The sequence below is a fragment of the Primulina tabacum genome, chromosome 10 (genome assembly GCF_025594145.1).
Source record: "Primulina tabacum isolate GXHZ01 chromosome 10, ASM2559414v2, whole genome shotgun sequence".
NCBI lineage: Eukaryota > Viridiplantae > Streptophyta > Magnoliopsida > Lamiales > Gesneriaceae > Primulina > Primulina tabacum.
In genome coordinates, this window is record NC_134559.1 from 40071524 (window position 1) to 40089057 (window position 17534).

General features: G+C 45.0%; 19 non-coding genes and 2 pseudogenes across 19 annotated transcripts; all 21 read left to right on the forward strand.

The window, feature by feature from the left end:
• The first annotated feature begins 617 nt into the window (after positions 1–617).
• LOC142513099 (5S ribosomal RNA) lies at positions 618–736 on the forward strand. Its single transcript, XR_012809063.1, has one exon. It is a non-coding gene; the product is annotated as a 5S ribosomal RNA (ribosomal RNA).
• A 680-nt stretch (positions 737–1416) lies between these two features.
• On the forward strand, positions 1417–1535 carry LOC142516279 (5S ribosomal RNA). The gene has a single exon (XR_012812082.1). It is a non-coding gene; the product is annotated as a 5S ribosomal RNA (ribosomal RNA).
• Positions 1536–2215: 680 nt separating this feature from the next.
• Positions 2216–2335, forward strand: LOC142516839 (5S ribosomal RNA). Its single transcript, XR_012812611.1, has one exon. It is a non-coding gene; the product is annotated as a 5S ribosomal RNA (ribosomal RNA).
• A 682-nt stretch (positions 2336–3017) lies between these two features.
• Positions 3018–3135, forward strand: LOC142513311 (5S ribosomal RNA). Its single transcript, XR_012809264.1, has one exon. It is a non-coding gene; the product is annotated as a 5S ribosomal RNA (ribosomal RNA).
• Positions 3136–3814: 679 nt separating this feature from the next.
• On the forward strand, positions 3815–3933 carry LOC142516291 (5S ribosomal RNA). The gene has a single exon (XR_012812093.1). It is a non-coding gene; the product is annotated as a 5S ribosomal RNA (ribosomal RNA).
• A 682-nt stretch (positions 3934–4615) lies between these two features.
• LOC142514338 (5S ribosomal RNA) lies at positions 4616–4731 on the forward strand. Its single transcript, XR_012810235.1, has one exon. It is a non-coding gene; the product is annotated as a 5S ribosomal RNA (ribosomal RNA).
• A 665-nt stretch (positions 4732–5396) lies between these two features.
• On the forward strand, positions 5397–5514 carry LOC142511334 (5S ribosomal RNA). Its single transcript, XR_012808732.1, has one exon. It is a non-coding gene; the product is annotated as a 5S ribosomal RNA (ribosomal RNA).
• Positions 5515–6192: 678 nt separating this feature from the next.
• LOC142516224 (5S ribosomal RNA) lies at positions 6193–6310 on the forward strand. The gene has a single exon (XR_012812030.1). It is a non-coding gene; the product is annotated as a 5S ribosomal RNA (ribosomal RNA).
• An 879-nt stretch (positions 6311–7189) lies between these two features.
• LOC142510940 (5S ribosomal RNA) lies at positions 7190–7308 on the forward strand (annotated as a pseudogene).
• Positions 7309–7978: 670 nt separating this feature from the next.
• Positions 7979–8096, forward strand: LOC142516464 (5S ribosomal RNA). The gene has a single exon (XR_012812257.1). It is a non-coding gene; the product is annotated as a 5S ribosomal RNA (ribosomal RNA).
• Positions 8097–8774: 678 nt separating this feature from the next.
• LOC142510577 (5S ribosomal RNA) lies at positions 8775–8890 on the forward strand (annotated as a pseudogene).
• A 673-nt stretch (positions 8891–9563) lies between these two features.
• Positions 9564–9680, forward strand: LOC142516542 (5S ribosomal RNA). The gene has a single exon (XR_012812331.1). It is a non-coding gene; the product is annotated as a 5S ribosomal RNA (ribosomal RNA).
• Positions 9681–10307: 627 nt separating this feature from the next.
• Positions 10308–10424, forward strand: LOC142513446 (5S ribosomal RNA). The gene has a single exon (XR_012809392.1). It is a non-coding gene; the product is annotated as a 5S ribosomal RNA (ribosomal RNA).
• A 678-nt stretch (positions 10425–11102) lies between these two features.
• LOC142511345 (5S ribosomal RNA) lies at positions 11103–11220 on the forward strand. Its single transcript, XR_012808733.1, has one exon. It is a non-coding gene; the product is annotated as a 5S ribosomal RNA (ribosomal RNA).
• Positions 11221–11894: 674 nt separating this feature from the next.
• Positions 11895–12010, forward strand: LOC142513977 (5S ribosomal RNA). Its single transcript, XR_012809895.1, has one exon. It is a non-coding gene; the product is annotated as a 5S ribosomal RNA (ribosomal RNA).
• Positions 12011–12691: 681 nt separating this feature from the next.
• Positions 12692–12810, forward strand: LOC142507132 (5S ribosomal RNA). Its single transcript, XR_012805395.1, has one exon. It is a non-coding gene; the product is annotated as a 5S ribosomal RNA (ribosomal RNA).
• A 675-nt stretch (positions 12811–13485) lies between these two features.
• Positions 13486–13603, forward strand: LOC142511356 (5S ribosomal RNA). Its single transcript, XR_012808734.1, has one exon. It is a non-coding gene; the product is annotated as a 5S ribosomal RNA (ribosomal RNA).
• Positions 13604–14284: 681 nt separating this feature from the next.
• LOC142513974 (5S ribosomal RNA) lies at positions 14285–14402 on the forward strand. The gene has a single exon (XR_012809892.1). It is a non-coding gene; the product is annotated as a 5S ribosomal RNA (ribosomal RNA).
• A 682-nt stretch (positions 14403–15084) lies between these two features.
• LOC142516302 (5S ribosomal RNA) lies at positions 15085–15203 on the forward strand. The gene has a single exon (XR_012812104.1). It is a non-coding gene; the product is annotated as a 5S ribosomal RNA (ribosomal RNA).
• Positions 15204–15885: 682 nt separating this feature from the next.
• On the forward strand, positions 15886–16004 carry LOC142516313 (5S ribosomal RNA). The gene has a single exon (XR_012812115.1). It is a non-coding gene; the product is annotated as a 5S ribosomal RNA (ribosomal RNA).
• Positions 16005–16684: 680 nt separating this feature from the next.
• Positions 16685–16800, forward strand: LOC142516064 (5S ribosomal RNA). Its single transcript, XR_012811878.1, has one exon. It is a non-coding gene; the product is annotated as a 5S ribosomal RNA (ribosomal RNA).
• The last annotated feature ends 734 nt before the right edge of the window (positions 16801–17534 follow it).

A 17534-nucleotide genomic window follows, 5' to 3' on the forward strand; every position in this document is an offset into this window, starting at 1 on the left:
AAAAAGAAAAAAAAAAAAAACCAAAAAAAATGAAAGTAGCTCGGGCACTGCCGGATTTGGACAAAATTGTAGGCTAATTTGATTGTAAACGGGCAAACGGACGAGACTCATTACTACGCAATGAGCTGACGAGATTTTAGCCGAATTCCTTCTCTAAGACCCTCTAATTTGCGATTTACCGCTTCTGTTAAGCTTTCGTTTCCTCGAGAAATCCGCTTAGGAAGTTCGAAATTCGATTCCGGTTCCATTTTATCGTATCCCAGCATAATAATAGCTTTACATTCGTTATTTCCTTCTTCTTATTTTTTTTTTATTTTCTGGGAACATTTATCGATTTTTGTTGTCGTGAGCCGGTTCTGTGCGGAAGGGTATGACGCAGATTACTCCGGAGACGGTTAACTCATTAAAACAATTATTTCGACTGTTTTATCCATAATTTACGTAAACGGTCGCGACACGAGGTCTTCCCAGGGAGGTCACCCATCCTAGCTCTGCCATCGCGCCAGAACGCTTAACTTCATGGTTATGATTGGGGGAGAGCAGTGCCGCGTGTTGTCCATCGCCGCCCGCTCCACACGTACTCGAGGGATATAAGAATAAACATCCCACTCAATGTCGGGTGCGATCATACCAGCACTAATGCACCGGATCCCATCAGAACTCCGAAGTTAAGCGTGCTTGGGCGAGAGCAGTACTAGGATGGGTGACCCCCTGGGAAGTCCTCGTGTTGCCCTTTTCGTGTTTTTCTATTTTTGATTACTTGTTGACAGACGATTTTCGGCTCAAATCATCTGAATCTCGATCGGGACCAGATAAGACATGTGAAATGAAAGTAGCTCGGGCACTGCCGGATTTGGACAAAATTGTAGGCTAATTTGATTGTAAACGGGCAAACGGACGAGACTCATTACTACGCAATGAGCTGACGAGATTTTAGCCGAATTCCTTCTCTAAGACCCTCTAATTTGCGATTTACCGCTTCTGTTAAGCTTTCGTTTCCTCGAGAAATCCGCTTAGGAAGTTCGAAATTCGATTCCGGTTCCATTTTATCGTATCCCAGGCATAATAATAGCTTTACATTCGTTATTTCCTTCTTCTTATTTTTTTTCTATTTTCTGGGAACATTTATCGATTTTTGTTGTCGTGAGCCGGTTCTGTGCGGAAGGGTATGACGCAGATTACTCCGGAGACGGTTAACTCATTAAAAACAATTATTTCGACTGTTTTATCCATAATTTACGTAAACGGTCGCGACACGAGGTCTTCCCAGGGAGGTCACCCATCCTAGCTCTGCCATCGCGCCAGAACGCTTAACTTCATGGTTATGATTGGGCGAGAGCAGTGCCGCGTGTTGTCCATCGCCGCCCGCTCCACACGTACTCGAGGGATATAAGAATAAACATCCCACTCAATGTCGGGTGCGATCATACCAGCACTAATGCACCGGATCCCATCAGAACTCCGAAGTTAAGCGTGCTTGGGCGAGAGCAGTACTAGGATGGGTGACCCCCTGGGAAGTCCTCGTGTTGCACCCTTTTCGTGTTTTTCTATTTTGATTACTTGTTGACAGACGATTTTCGGCTCAAATCATCTGAATCTCGATCGGGACCAGATAAGACATGTGAAATGAAAGTAGCTCGGGCACTGCCGGATTTGGACAAAATTGTAGGCTAATTTGATTGTAAACGGGCAAACGGACGAGACTCATTACTACGCAATGAGCTGACGAGATTTTAGCCGAATTCCTTCTCTAAGACCCTCTAATTTGCGATTTACCGCTTCTGTTAAGCTTTCGTTTCCTCGAGAAATCCGCTTAGGAAGTTCGAAATTCGATTCCGGTTCCATTTTATCGTATCCCAGCATAATAATAGCTTTACATTCGTTATTTCCTTCTTCTTATTTTTTTTCTATTTTCTGGGAACATTTATCGATTTTTGTTGTCGTGAGCCGGTTCTGTGCGGAAGGGTATGACGCAGATTACTCCGGAGACGGTTAACTCATTAAAAACAATTATTTCGACTGTTTTATCCATAATTTACGTAAACGGTCGCGACACGAGGTCTTCCCAGGGAGGTCACCCATCCTAGCTCTGCCATCGCGCCAGAACGCTTAACTTCATGGTTATGATTGGGCGAGAGCAGTGCCGCGTGTTGTCCATCGCCGCCCGCTCCACACGTACTCGAGGGATATAAGAATAAACATCCCACTCAATGTCGGGTGCGATCATACCAGCACTAATGCACCGGATCCCATCAGAACTCCGAAGTTAAGCGCTGTGCGGGCGAGAGCAGTACTAGGATGGGTGACCCCCTGGGAAGTCCTCGTGTTGCACCCTTTTCGTGTTTTTCTATTTTTGATTACTTGTTGACAGACGATTTTCGGCTCAAATCATCTGAATCTCGATCGGGACCAGATAAGACATGTGAAATGAAAGTAGCTCGGGCACTGCCGGATTTGGACAAAATTGTAGGCTAATTTGATTGTAAACGGGCAAACGGACGAGACTCATTACTACGCAATGAGCTGACGAGATTTTAGCCGAATTCCTTCTCTAAGACCCTCTAATTTGCGATTTACCGCTTCTGTTAAGCTTTCGTTTCCTCGAGAAATCCGCTTAGGAAGTTCGAAATTCGATTCCGGTTCCATTTTATCGTATCCAGGCATAATAATAGCTTTACATTCGTTATTTCCTTCTTCTTATTTTTTTTTCTATTTTCTGGGAACATTTATCGATTTTTGTTGTCGTGAGCCGGTTCTGTGCGGAAGGGTATGACGCAGATTACTCCGGAGACGGTTAACTCATTAAAAACAATTATTTCGACTGTTTTATCCATAATTTACGTAAACGGTCGCGACACGAGGTCTTCCCAGGGAGGTCACCCATCCTAGCTCTGCCATCGCGCCAGAACGCTTAACTTCATGGTTATGATTGGGCGAGAGCAGTGCCGCGTGTTGTCCATCGCCCCCCGCTCCACACGTACTCGAGGGATATAAGAATAAACATCCCACTCAATGTCGGGTGCGATCATACCAGCACTAATGCACCGGATCCCATCAGAACTCCGAAGTTAAACGTGCTTGGGCGAGAGCAGTACTAGGATGGGTGACCCCTGGGAAGTCCTCGTGTTGCACCCTTTTCGTGTTTTTCTATTTTTGATTACTTGTTGACAGACGATTTTCGGCTCAAATCATCTGAATCTCGATCGGGACCAGATAAGACATGTGAAATGAAAGTAGCTCGGGCACTGCCGGATTTGGACAAAATTGTAGGCTAATTTGATTGTAAACGGGCAAACGGACGAGACTCATTACTACGCAATGAGCTGACGAGATTTTAGCCGAATTCCTTCTCTAAGACCCTCTAATTTGCGATTTACCGCTTCTGTTAAGCTTTCGTTTCCTCGAGAAATCCGCTTAGGAAGTTCGAAATTCGATTCCGGTTCCATTTTATCGTATCCCAGCATAATAATAGCTTTACATTCGTTATTTCCTTCTTCTTATTTTTTTTTCTATTTTCTGGGAACATTTATCGATTTTTGTTGTCGTGAGCCGGTTCTGTGCGGAAGGGTATGACGCAGATTACCGGAGACGGTTAACTCATTAAAACAATTATTTCGACTGTTTTATCCATAATTTACGTAAACGGTCGCGACACGAGGTCTTCCCAGGGAGGTCACCCATCCTAGCTCTGCCATCGCGCCAGAACGCTTAACTTCATGGTTATGATTGGGCGAGAGCAGTGCCGCGTGTTGTCCATCGCCGCCCGCTCCACACGTACTCGAGGGATATAAGAATAAACATCCCACTCAATGTCGGGTGCGATCATACCAGCACTAATGCACCGGATCCCATCAGAACTCCGAAGTTAAGCGTGCTTGGGCGAGAGCAGTACTAGGATGGGTGACCCCCTGGGAAGTCCTCGTGTTGCACCCTTTTCGTGTTTTTCTATTTTTGATTACTTGTTGACAGACGATTTTCGGCTCAAATCATCTGAATCTCGATCGGGACCAGATAAGACATGTGAAATGAAAGTAGCTCGGGCACTGCCGGATTTGGACAAAATTGTAGGCTAATTTGATTGTAAACGGGCAAACGGACGAGACTCATTACTACGCAATGAGCTGACGAGATTTTAGCCGAATTCCTTCTCTAAGACCCTCTAATTTGCGATTTACCGCTTCTGTTAAGCTTTCGTTTCCTCGAGAAATCCGCTTAGGAAGTTCGAAATTCGATTCCGGTTCCATTTTATCGTATCCCAGGCATAATAATAGCTTTACATTCGTTATTTCCTTCTTCTTATTTTTTTTCTATTTTCTGGGAACATTTATCGATTTTTGTTGTCGTGAGCCGGTTCTGTGCGGAAGGGTATGACGCAGATTACTCCGGAGACGGTTAACTCATTAAAAACAATTATTTCGACTGTTTTATCCATAATTTACGTAAACGGTCGCGACACGAGGTCTTCCCAGGGAGGTCACCCATCCTAGCTCTGCCATCGCGCCAGAACGCTTAACTTCATGGTTATGATTGGGCGAGAGCAGTGCCGCGTGTTGTCCATCGCCGCCCGCTCCACACGTACTCGAGGGATATAAGAATAAACATCCCACTCAATGTCGGGTGCGATCATACCAGCACTAATGCACCGGATCCCATCAGAACTCCGAAGTTAAGCGTGCTTGGGCGAGAGCAGTACTAGGGGTGACCCCCTGGGAAGTCCTCGTGTTGCACCCTTTTTCGTGTTTTTCTATTTTTGATTACTTGTTGACAGACGATTTTCGGCTCAAATCATGAATCTCGATCGGGACCAGATAAGACATGTGAAATGAAAGTAGCTCGGGCACTGCCGGATTTGGACAAAATTGTAGGCTAATTTGATTGTAAACGGGCAAACGGACGAGACTCATTACTACGCAATGAGCTGACGAGATTTTAGCCGAATTCCTTCTCTAAGACCCTCTAATTTGCGATTTACCGCTTCTGTTAAGCTTTCGTTTCCTCGAGAAATCCGCTTAGGAAGTTCGAAATTCGATTCCGGTTCCATTTTATCGTATCCCAGCATAATAGCTTTACATTCGTTATTTCCTTCTTCTTATTTTTTTTCTATTTTCTGGGAACATTTATCGATTTTTGTTGTCGTGAGCCTTCTGTGCGGAAGGGTATGACGCAGATTACCGGAGACGGTTAACTCATTAAAACAATTATTTCGACTGTTTTATCCATAATTTACGTAAACGGTCGCGACACGAGGTCTTCCCAGGGAGGTCACCCATCCTAGCTCTGCCATCGCGCCAGAACGCTTAACTTCATGGTTATGATTGGGCGAGAGCAGTGCCGCGTGTCCATCGCCGCCCGCTCCACACGTACTCGAGGGATAAAAATAAACATCCCACTCAATGGGGTGCGATCATACCAGCACTAATGCACCGGATCCCATCAGAACTCCGAAGTTAAGCGTGCTTGGGCGAGAGCAGTACTAGGATGGGTGACCCCTGGGAAGTCCTCGTGTTGCACCCTTTTCGTGTTTTTCTATTTTTGATTACTTGTTGACAGACTATTTTCGGCTCAAATCAACTGAATCTCGATCGGGACCAGATAAGACATGTGAAATGAAAGTAGCTCGGGCACTGCCGGATTTGGACAAAATTGTAGGCTAATTTGATTGTAAACGGGCAAACGGACGAGACTCATTACTACGCAATGAGCTGACGAGATTTTAGCCGAATTCCTTCTCTAAGACCCTCTAATTTGCGATTTACCGCTTCTGTTAAGCTTTCGTTTCTTCGAGAAATCCGCTTAGGAAGTTCGAAATTCGATTGGTTCCATTTTATCGTATCCCAGCATAATAATAGCTTTACATTCGTTATTTCCTTCTTCTTATTTTTTTTTCTATTTTCTGGGAACATTTATCGATTTTTGTTGTCGTGAGCCGGTTCTGTGCGGAAGGGTATGACGCAGATTACTCCGGAGACGGTTAACTCATTAAAAACAATTATTTCGACTGTTTTATCCATAATTTAGTAAACGGTCGCGACACGAGGTCTTCCCAGGGGGGTCACCCATCCTAGCTCTGCCATCGCGCCAGAACGCTTAACTTCATGGTTATGATTGGGCGAGAGCAGTGCCGCGTGTTGTCCATCGCCGCCCGCTCCACACGTACTCGAGGGATATAAGAATAAACATCCCACTCAATGTCGGTGCGATCATACCAGCACTAATGCACCGGATCCCATCAAACTCCGAAGTTAAGCGTGCTTGGGCGAGAGCAGTACTAGGATGGGTGACCCCCTGGGAAGTCCTCGTGTTGCACCCTTTTCGTGTTTTTCTATTTGATTACTTGTTGACAGACGATTTTCGGCTCAAATCATCTGAATCTCGATCGGGACCAGATAAGACATGTGAAATGAAAGTAGCTCGGGCACTGCCGGATTTGGACAAAATTGTAGGCTAATTTGATTGTAAACGGGCAAACGGACGAGACCATTACTACGCAATGAGCTGACGAGATTTTAGCCGAATTCTTCTCTAAGACCTCTAATTTGCGATTTCGCTTCTGTTAAGCTTTCGTTTCCTCGAGAAATCCGCTTAGGAAGTTCGAAATTCGATTCCGGTTCCATTTTATCGTATCCCAGGCATAATAATAGCTTTACATTCGTTATTTCTTCTTTATTTTTTTTTTATTTTCTAGGAACATTTATCGATTTTTGTTGTCGTGAGCCGGTTCTGTGCGGAAGGGTATGACGCAGATTACTCCGGAGACGATCAACTCATTAAAAACAATTTATCCGCCTAGGAAGTTCGAAATTCTATTCCGGTTCCATTTTATCGTATCCCAGGCATAATAATAGCTTTACATTCGTTATTTCCTTCTTCTTATTTTTTTTCTATTTTCTGGGAACATTTATCGATTTTTGTTGTCGTGAGCCGGTTCTGTGCGGAAGGGTATGACGCAGATTACTCCGGAGATGGTTAACTCATGAAAAACAATTATTTCGACTGTTTTATCCATAATTTACATAAACGGTCGCGATACGAGGTCTTCCCAGGGAGGTCACCCATCCTAGCTCTGCCATCGCGCCAGAACGTTTAACTTCATGGTTATGATTGGGCGAGAGCAGGGCCGCGTGTAGTCCATCGCCGCCCGCTCCACACGTACTTGAGGGATATAAGAATAGACATCCCACTCAATGTCGGGTGCGATCATACAGCACTAATGCATCGGATCCCATCAGAACTCCGAAGTTAAGCGTGCTTGGGCGAAAGCGCAGTACTAGGATGGGTGACCCCTGGGAAGTCCTCGTGTTGCACCCCTTTTCGTGTTTTTCTATTTTTGATTACTTGTTGACAGACGATTTTCGGCTCAAATCATCTGAATCTCGATCCGACAAGATAAGACATGTTAAATGAAAGTAGCTCGGGCACTGCCGAATTTGAACAAAATTGTAGGCTAATTTGATTGTAAACGGGCAAATGGAGGAGACTCATTACTACGCAATGAGCTGACGAGATTTTATCCGAATTCCTTCTCTAAGACCTTCTAATTTGCGATTTACCGCTTCTGTTAAGCTTTTTCCTAGAGAAAGCCGCTTAGAAGTTCGAAATTCGATTCCGGTTCCATTTTATCGTATCCTAAGCATAATAATTGCTTTACATTCTTTATTCCTTCTTCTTATTTTTTTTCTTTTATGGGAACATTTATTCATTTTTGTTGTCGTGAGCCGGTTCTGGTGGAAGGGTATGACGCAGATTACTCCGGAGACGGTTAACTCATTAAAAACAATATTTCGACTGTTTTATCCATAATTTAAGTAAACGGTCGCGACACGAGGTTTCCCAGGGAGGTCACCCATCCAAGCTCTGCCATCGCGCTAGAACGCTTAACTTCATGGTTATGATTGGGCGAGAGTAGTGCCGCGTGTTGTCCATCGCCTCCCGCTCCACACGTACTCGAGGGATAAGAATAAACATCCCACTCAATGTCTGGTGCGATCATACCAGCACTAATGCACCGGATCCCATCAGAACTCCGAAGTTAAGGTGCTTGGGCGAGAGCAGTACTAGGATGGGTAACCCCCTCGGAAGTCCTCGTGTTGCACCCCTTTTCGTGTTTTTCTATTTTTGATTACTTGTTGACATACGATTTTCGGCTCAAATCATCTGAATCTCGATCGGGACCAGTTAAGACATGTGAAATGAAAGTAGCTCGGGCACTGCCGGATTTGGACAAAATTGTAGGCTAATTTGATTGTAAATGGGCAAACGGACGAGACTCATTACTACGCAATAAGCTGACGAGATTTTAGCCGAATTCCTTCTCTAAGACCCTCTAATTTGCGATTTATCGCTTTGTTCAGCTTTCGTTTCCTCGAAATCCGCCTAGGAAGTTCGAAATTCGATTCCGGTTCCATTTTATCGTCTCCCAGGCATAATAATGCTTTACATTCGTTATTTCCTTCTTCTTATTTTTTTTTTATTTTTTGGGAACATTTATCGATTTTTGTTGTCGTGAGCCGGTTCTGTGCGGAAGGGTATGACGCAGATTACTCCAGAGACGGTGAACTCATTAAAAACAATTATTTCGACTGTTTTATCAATAATTTACGTAAACGGTCGCGACACGAGGTCTTCCCAGGGAGGTCACCCATCCTAGCTCTGCCATCGCGCCAGAACGCTTAACTTCATGGTTATGATTGGGCGAGAGTAGTGCCGCGTGTTGTCCATCGCCGCCCGCTCCACACGTACTCGAGGGATATAAGAATAACATCCCACTCAATGTCGGGTGCGATCATACCACTAATGCACCGGATCCCATCAGAACTCCGAAGTTAAGCGTGCTTGGGCGAGCGCAGTACTAGAATGGGTGACCCCCTGGGAAGTCCTCGTGTTGCCCCTTTTCGTGTTTTTCTATTTTTGATTACTTGTTGACATACGATTTTCGGCTCAAATCATCTGAATCTCGATCGGGACCAGATAAGACATGTGAAATGAAAGTAGCTCGGGCATGCCGGATTTGGACAAAATTGTAGGCTAATTTGATTGTAAACGGGCAAACGGACGAGACTCATTACTACGCAATGAGCTGACGAGATTTTAGCCGAATTCTTCTCTAAGACCCTCTAATTTGCGATTTACCGCTTCTGTTAAGCTTTCGTTTCCTCGAAAATCCGCTTAGAAGTTGAAATTCGATTCCGGTTCCATTTTATCGTATCCCAGGCATAATAATGCTTTACATTCGTTATTTCCTTCTTCTTATTTTTTTTCTATTTTCTGGGAACATTTATCGATTTTTGTTGTCGTGAGCCGGTTCTGTGCGGAAGGGTATGACGCAGATTACTCCGGAGACGGTTAACTCATTAAAAACAATTATTTCGACTGTTTTATCCATAATTTACGTAAACGGTCGCGACACGAGGTCTTCCCAGGGAGGTCACCCATCCTACTCTGCCATCGCGCCAGAACGCTTAACTTCATGGTTATGATTGGGCGAGAGCAGTGCCGCGTGTTGTCCATCGCCGCCCGCTCCACACGTACTCGAGGGATATAAGAATAACATCCCACTCAATGTCGGGTGCGATCATACCAGCACTAATGCACCGGATCCCATCAGAACTCCGAAGTTAAGCGTGCTTGGGCAGAGCAGTACTAGGATGGGTGACCCCTGGGAAGTCCTCGTGTTGCACCCTTTTCGTGTTTTTCTATTTTGATTACTTGTTGACAGACGATTTTCGGCTCAAATCATCTGAATCTCGATCGGGACCAGATAAGACATGTGAAATGAAAGTAGCTCGGGCACTGCCGGATTTGACTCATTACTACGCAATGAGCTGACGAGATTTTAGCCGAATTCCTTCTCTAAGACCCTCTAATTTGCGATTTACCGCTTCTGTTAAGCTTTCGTTTCCTCGAGAAATCCGCTTAGGAAGTTCGAAATTCGATTCCGGTTCCATTTTATCGTATCCAGGCATAATAATAGCTTTACATTCGTTATTTCCTTCTTCTTATTTTTTTTCTATTTCTGGGAACATTTATCGATTTTTGTTGTCGTGAGCCGGTTCTGTGCGGAAGGGTATGACGCAGACTACCGGAGACGGTTAACTCATTAAAAACAATTATTTCGACTGTTTTATCCATAATTTACGTAAACGGTCGCGACACGAGGTCTTCCCAGGGAGGTCACCCATCCTAGCTCTGCCATCGCGCCAGAACGCTTAACTTCATGGTTATGATTGGGCGAGAGCAGTGCCGCGTGTTGTCCATCGCCGCCCGCTCCACACGTACTCGAGGGATATAAGAAACATCCCCTCAATGTCGGGTGCGATCATACCAGCACTAATGCACCGGATCCCATCAGAACTCCGAAGTTAAGCGTGCTTGGGCGAGCAGTACTAGGATGGGTGACCCCCTGGGAAGTCCTCGTGTTGCACCCTTTTCGTGTTTTTCTATTTTGATTACTTGTTGACAGACGTTTCGGCTCAAATCATCTGAATCTCGATCGGGACCAGATAAGACATGTGAAATGAAAGTAGCTCGGGCACTGCCGGATTTGGACAAAATTGTAGGCTAATTTGATTGTAAACGGGCCAACGGACGAGACTCATTACTACGCAATGAGCTGACGAGATTTTAGCCGAATTCCTTCTCTAAGACCCTCTAATTTGCGATTTACCGCTTCTGTTAAGCTTTCGTTTCCTCGAGAAATCCGCTTAGGAAGTTCGAAATTCGATTCCGGTTCCATTTTATCGTATCCAGGCATAATAATAGCTTTACATTCGTTATTTCCTTCTTCTTATTTTTTTTCTATTTTCTGGGAACATTTATCGATTTTTGTTGTCGTGAGCCGGTTCTGTGCGGAAGGGTATGACGCAGATTACTCCGGAGACGGTTAACTCATTAAAAACAATTATTTCGACTGTTTTATCCATAATTTACGTAAACGGTCGCGACACGAGGTCTTCCCAGGGAGGTCACCCATCCTACCTCTGCCATCGCGCCAGAACGCTTAACTTCATGGTTATGATTGGGCGAGAGCAGTGCCGCGTGTTGTCCATCGCCGCCCGCTCCACACGTACTCGAGGGATATAAGAATAAACATCCCACTCAATGTCGGGTGCGATCATACCAGCACTAATGCACCGGATCCCATCAGAACTCCGAAGTTAAGCGTGCTTGGGCGAGAGCAGTACTAGGATGGGTGACCCCTGGGAAGTCCTCGTGTTGCACCCTTTTCGTGTTTTTCTTTTTGATTACTTGTTGACAGACGATTTTCGGCTCAAATCATCTGAATCTCGATCGGGACCAGATAAGACATGTGAAATGAAAGTAGCTCGGGCACTGCCGGATTTGGACAAAATTGTAGGCTAATTTGATTGTAAACGGGCAAACGGACGAGACTCATTACTACGCAATGAGCTGACGAGATTTTAGCCGAATTCCTTCTCTAAGACCCTCTAATTTGCGATTTACCGCTTCTGTTAAGCTTTCGTTTCTCGAGAAATCCGCTTAGGAAGTTCGAAATTCGATTCCGGTTCCATTTTATCGTATCCCAGGCATAATAATAGCTTTACATTCGTTATTTCCTTCTTATTTTTTTTCTATTTTCTGGGAACATTTATCGATTTTTGTTGTCGTGAGCCGGTTCTGTGCGGAAGGGTATGACGCAGATTACTCCGGAGACGGTTAACTCATTAAAAACAATTATTTCGACTGTTTTATCCATAATTTACGTAAACGGTCGCGACACGAGGTCTTCCCAGGAGGTCACCCATCCTACTCTGCCATCGCGCCAGAACGCTTAACTTCATGGTTATGATTGGGCGAGAGCAGTGCCGCGTGTTGTCCATCGCCGCCCGCTCCACACGTACTCGAGGGATATAAGAATAAACATCCCACTCAATGTCGGGTGCGATCATACCAGCACTAATGCACCGGATCCCATCAGAACTCCGAAGTTAAGCGTGCTTGGGCGAGAGTACTAGGATGGGTGACCCCCTGGGAAGTCCTCGTGTTGCACCACTTTTCGTGTTTTTCTATTTTTGATTACTTGTTGACAGACGATTTTCGGCTCAAATCAAATGAATCTCGATCGGGACCAGATAAGACATGTGAAATGAAAGTAGCTCGGGCACTGCCGGATTTGGACAAAATTGTAGGCTAATTTGATTGTAAACGGGCAAACGGACGAGACTCATTACTACGCAATGAGCTGACGAGATTTTAGCCGAATTCCTTCTCTAAGACCCTCTAATTTGCGATTTACCGCTTCTGTTAAGCTTTCGTTTCCTCGAGAAATCCGCTTAGGAAGTTCGAAATTCGATTCCGGTTCCATTTTATCGTATCCCAGGCATAATAATAGCTTTACATTCGTTATTTCCTTCTTCTTATTTTTTTTCTATTTTCTGGGAACATTTATCGATTTTTGTTGTCGTGAGCCGGTTCTGTGCGGAAGGGTATGACGCAGATTACTCCGGAGACGGTTAACTCATTAAAAACAATATTTCGACTGTTTTATCCATAATTTACGTAAACGGTCGCGACACGAGGTCTTCCCAGGGAGGTCACCCATCCTAGCTCTGCCATCGCGCCAGAACGCTTAACTTCATGGTTATGATTGGGCGAGAGCAGTGCCGCGTGTTGTCCATCGCCGCCCGCTCCACACGTACTCGAGGGATATAAGAAAAAACATCCCACTCAAAGTTGGTGCGATCATACCAGCACTAATGCATCGGATCCCATCAGAACTCCGAAGTTAAGCGTGCTTGGGGAGAGGCAGTACTAGGATGGGTGACCCCCTGGGAAGTCCTCGTGTTGCACCCTTTTCGTGTTTTTCTATTTTTGATTACTTGTTGACAGACGATTTTCGGCTCAAATCATCTGAATCTCGATCGGGACCAGATAAGACATGTGAAATGAAAGTAGCTCGGGCACTGCCGGATTTGGACAAAATTGTAGGCTAATTTGATTGTAAACGGGCAAACGGACGAGACTCATTACTACGCAATGAGCTGACGAGATTTTAGCCGAATTCCTTCTCTAAGACCCTCTAATTTGCGATTTACCGCTTCTGTTAAGCTTTCGTTTCCTCGAGAAATCCGCTTAGGAAGTTCGAAATTCGATTCCGGTTCCATTTTATCGTATCCAGGCATAATAATAGCTTTACATTCGTTATTTCCTTCTTCTTATTTTTTTTCTTTCTGGGAACATTTATCGATTTTTGTTGTCGTGAGCCGGTTCTGTGCGGAAGGGTATGACGCAGATTACTCCGGAGACGGTTAACTCATTAAAACAATTATTTCGACTGTTTTATCCATAATTTACGTAAACGGTCGCGACACGAGGTTTCCCAGGGAGGTCACCCATCCTACTCTGCCATCGCGCCAGAACGCTTAACTTCATGGTTATGATTGGGCGAGAGCAGTGCCGCGTGTTGTCCATCGCCGCCCGCTCCACACGTACTCGAGGGATATAAGAATAAACATCCCACTCAATGTCGGGTGCGATCATACCAGCACTAATGCACCGGATCCCATCAGAACTCCGAAGTTAAGCGTGCTTGGGCGAGAGCAGTACTAGGATGGGTGACCCCTGGGAAGTCCTCGTGTTGCACCCTTTTCGTGTTTTTCTATTTTTGATTACTTGTTGACAGACGATTTTCGGCTCAAATCATCTGAATCTCGATCGGGACCAGATAAGACATGTGAAATGAAAGTAGCTCGGGCACTGCCGGATTTGGACAAAATTGTAGGCTAATTTGATTGTAAACGGGCAAACGGACGACACATTACTACGCAAATGAGCTGACGAGATTTTAGCCGAATTCCTTCTCTAAGACCCTCTAATTTGCGATTTACCGCTTCTGTTAAGCTTTCGTTTCCTCGAGAAATCCGCTTAGGAAGTTCGAAATTCGATTCCGGTTCCATTTTATCGTATCCCAGGCATAATAATAGCTTTACATTCGTTATTTCCTTCTTCTTATTTTTTTTCTATTTTCTGGGAACATTTATCGATTTTTGTTGTCGTGAGCCGGTTCTGTGCGGAAGGGTATGACGCAGATTACTCCGGAGACGGTTAACTCATTAAAAACAATTATTTCGACTGTTTTATCCATAATTTACGTAAACGGTCGCGACACGAGGTCTTCCCAGGGAGGTCACCCATCCTAGCTCTGCCATCGCGCCAGAACGCTTAACTTCATGGTTATGATTGGGCGAGAGCAGTGCCGCGTGTTGTCCATCGCCGCCCGCTCCACACGTACTCGAGGGATATAAGAATAAACATCCCACTCAATGTCGGGTGCGATCATACCAGCACTAATGCACCGGATCCCATCAGAACTCCGAAGTTAAGCGTGCTTGGGCGAGAGCAGTACTAGGATGGGTGCCCCCCTGGAAGTCCTCGTGTTGCACCCTTTTCGTGTTTTTCTATTTTTGATTACTTGTTGACAGACGATTTTCGGCTCAAATCATCTGAATCTCGATCGGGACCAGATAAGACATGTGAAATGAAAGTAGCTCGGGCACTGCCGGATTTGGACAAAATTGTAGGCTAATTTGATTGTAAACGGGCAAACGGACGAGACTCATTACTACGCAATGAGCTGACGAGATTTTAGCCGAATTCCTTCTCTAAGACCCTCTAATTTGCGATTTACCGCTTCTGTTAAGCTTTCGTTTCCTCGAGAAATCCGCTTAGGAAGTTCGAAATTCGATTCCGGTTCCATTTTATCGTATCCCAGGCATAATAATAGCTTTACATTCGTTATTTCCTTCTTCTTATTTTTTTTCTATTTTCTGGGAACATTTATCGATTTTTGTTGTCGTGAGCCGGTTCTGTGCGGAAGGGTATGACGCAGATTACTCCGGAGACGGTTAACTCATTAAAAACAATTATTTCGACTGTTTTATCCATAATTTACGTAAACGGTCGCGACACGAGGTCTTCCCAGGGAGGTCACCCATCCTAGCTCTGCCATCGCGCCAGAACGCTTAACTTCATGGTTATGATTGGGCGAGAGCAGTGCCGCGTGTTGTCCATCGCCGCCCGCTCCACACGTACTCGAGGGATATAAGAATAAACATCCCACTCAATGTCGGGTGCGATCATACCAGCACTAATGCACCGGATCCCATCAGAACTCCGAAGTTAAGCGTGCTTGGGCGAGAGCAGTACTAGGATGGGTGACCCCCTGGGAAGTCCTCGTGTTGCACCCTTTTCGTGTTTTTCTATTTTTGATTACTTGTTGACAGACGATTTTCGGCTCAAATCATCTGAATCTCGATCGGGACCAGATAAGACATGTGAAATGAAAGTAGCTCGGGCACTGCCGGATTTGGACAAAATTGTAGGCTAATTTGATTGTAAACGGGCAAACGGACGAGACTCATTACTACGCAATGAGCTGACGAGATTTTAGCCGAATTCCTTCTCTAAGACCCTCTAATTTGCGATTTACCGCTTCTGTTAAGCTTTCGTTTCCTCGAGAAATCCGCTTAGGAAGTTCGAAATTCGATTCCGGTTCCATTTTATCGTATCCCAGACATAATAATAGCTTTACATTCGTTATTTCCTTCTTCTTATTTTTTTTCTATTTTCTGGGAACATTTATCGATTTTTGTTGTCGTGAGCCGGTTCTGTGCGGAAGGGTATGACGCAGATTACTCCGGAGACGGTTAACTCATTAAAAACAATTATTTCGACTGTTTTATCCATAATTTACGTAAACGGTCGCGACACGAGGTCTTCCCAGGGAGGTCACCCATCCTAGCTCTGCCATCGCGCCAGAACGCTTAACTTCATGGTTATGATTGGGCGAGAGCAGTGCCGCGTGTTGTCCATCGCCGCCCGCTCCACACGTACTCGAGGGATATAAGAATAAACATCCCACTCAATGTCGGGTGCGATCATACCAGCACTAATGCACCGGATCCCATCAGAACTCCGAAGTTAAGCGTGCTTGGGCGAGAGCAGTACTAGGATGGGTGACCCCCTGGGAAGTCCTCGTGTTGCACCCTTTTCGTGTTTTTCTATTTTTGATTACTTGTTGACAGACGATTTTCGGCTCAAATCATCTGAATCTCGATCGGGACCAGATAAGACATGTGAAATGAAAGTAGCTCGGGCACTGCCGGATTTGGACAAAATTGTAGGCTAATTTGATTGTAAACGGGCAAACGGACGAGACTCATTACTACGCAATGAGCTGACGAGATTTTAGCCGAATTCCTTCTCTAAGACCCTCTAATTTGCGATTTACCGCTTCTGTTAAGCTTTCGTTTCCTCGAGAAATCCGCTTAGGAAGTTCGAAATTCGATTCCGGTTCCATTTTATCGTATCCCAGGCATAATAATAGCTTTACATTCGTTATTTCCTTCTTCTTATTTTTTTTTCTATTTTGGGAACATTTATCGATTTTTGTTGTCGTGAGCCGGTTCTGTGCGGAAGGGTATGACGCAGATTACTCCGGAGACGGTTAACTCATTAAAAACAATTATTTCGACTGTTTTATCCATAATTTACGTAAACGGTCGCGACACGAGGTCTTCCCAGGGAGGTCACCCATCCTACTCTGCCATCGCGCCAGAACGCTTAACTTCATGGTTATGATTGGGCGAGAGCAGTGCCGCGTGTTGTCCATCGCCGCCCGCTCCACACGTACTCGAGGGATATAAGAATAAACATCCCACTCAATGTCGGGTGCGATCATACCAGCACTAATGCACCGGATCCCATCAGAACTCCGAAGTTAAGCGTGCTTGGGCGAGAGCAGTAGGATGGGTGACCCCCTGGGAAGTCCTCGTGTTGCACCCTTTTTCGTGTTTTTCTATTTTTGATTACTTGTTGACAGACGATTTTCGGCTCAAATCATCTGAATCTCGATCGGGACCAGATAAGACATGTGAAATGAAAGTCTCGGGCACTGCCGGATTTGGACAAAATTGTAGGCTAATTTGATTGTAAACGGGCAAACGGACGAGACTCATTACTACGCAATGAGCTGACGAGATTTTAGCCGAATTCCTTCTCTAAGACCCTCTAATTTGCGATTTACCGCTTCTGTTAAGCTTTCGTTTCCTCGAGAAATCCGCTTAGGAAGTTCGAAATTCGATTCCGGTTCCATTTTATCGTATCCCAAGATAATAGCTTTACATTCGTTATTTCCTTCTTCTTATTTTTTTTTATTTTCTGGGAACATTTATCGATTTTTGTTGTCGTGAGCCGGTTCTGTGCGGAAGGGTATGACGCAGATTACTCCGGAGACGGTTAACTCATTAAAAACAATTATTTCGACTGTTTTATCCATAATTTACGTAAACGGTCGCGACACGAGGTCTTCCCAGGGAGGTCACCCATCCTAGCTCTGCCATCGCGCCAGAACGCTTAACTTCATGGTTATGATTGGGCGAGAGCAGTGCCGCGTGTTGTCCATCGCCGCCCGCTCCACACGTACTCGAGGGATATAAGAATAAACATCCCACTCAATGTCGGGTGCGATCATACCAGCACTAATGCACCGGATCCCATCAGAACTCCGAAGTTAAGCC